This window comes from Dinoponera quadriceps, unplaced genomic scaffold (assembly GCF_001313825.1).
Source record: "Dinoponera quadriceps isolate SergipeBrazil2010 unplaced genomic scaffold, ASM131382v1 scaffold5144, whole genome shotgun sequence".
NCBI classification, from domain to species: domain Eukaryota; kingdom Metazoa; phylum Arthropoda; class Insecta; order Hymenoptera; family Formicidae; genus Dinoponera; species Dinoponera quadriceps.
In genome coordinates this window covers 1,148,846-1,149,750 of record NW_014560308.1, presented here as the reverse complement: position 1 = coordinate 1,149,750, position 905 = coordinate 1,148,846, and positions in this window count along the sequence as shown.

Sequence of the window (905 nt, the reverse complement as noted above, 5' to 3'; positions counted from 1 at the left end):
GCGTTTTATACGCGCGCGTTAGTAAGTTTTCATTAGATAATAGATGCGAGCGATCGCGCGACGCGAGAGTGTGCGATTCCGAGAAGGCTCGTTAGTAAGCTCGTTGAAAAAGAAAAAAAAAAGAAGTGACTGACCCCCCACTTGAGGAACGCCGCGAACGACCGAGGGGGTCGTTCGAGTAGCGCTCTGCAGTAGATGCAGAGATCACCCCTCGGATCCGCGCGAAACGACGATACCATCTGCAAGCATGCGAGGGGGAAAAGCGGAGTGACAGGGCGGGGGAGAGGGAGCCGAGAGAGAGAGAGAGAGAGAGAGAGTTCATAGAGCGATTTGTAATTCAGCGTTTTCAACTGCGGATGTCTTGTTGATAAACGTGTAAGTGCGAGTTCGTCAATTTCTGCCCAACTTAACTATAGTATAAACGAGAGAGAATTGCTAAATAATAAAATGATTATTAATAATGACATTAGTATATATATGTATATGTAATGAGATGCGATACACACATACCATACACACATACAATATATATACACACATACACACATATACACATATATACACATACATAAACACTGAAGCATCATCATCTTTTTGTATCATTTGTTCGCGTTTGTTTTTATCTTACTGCGTTTGTCTTTCATTATTAATGCAATACCAAGATGACTCGGTTTCGACTCGGTATATCTTGTGTGTAAATATATACTAATAAAAGATACAAATGCAACGGGCGCTTTTTTCTTGTGATTCTACCTGCCTCTCGGTTTACATTGCTCATGCTCTTCTCGGGAGACTCGAGTGTACCAGTGTGATTTAAAAAAATATATACATAATTAACATATTTATTATAAATACATAATTTGTATAATGAAATATATATATATATATATATATATATATATATA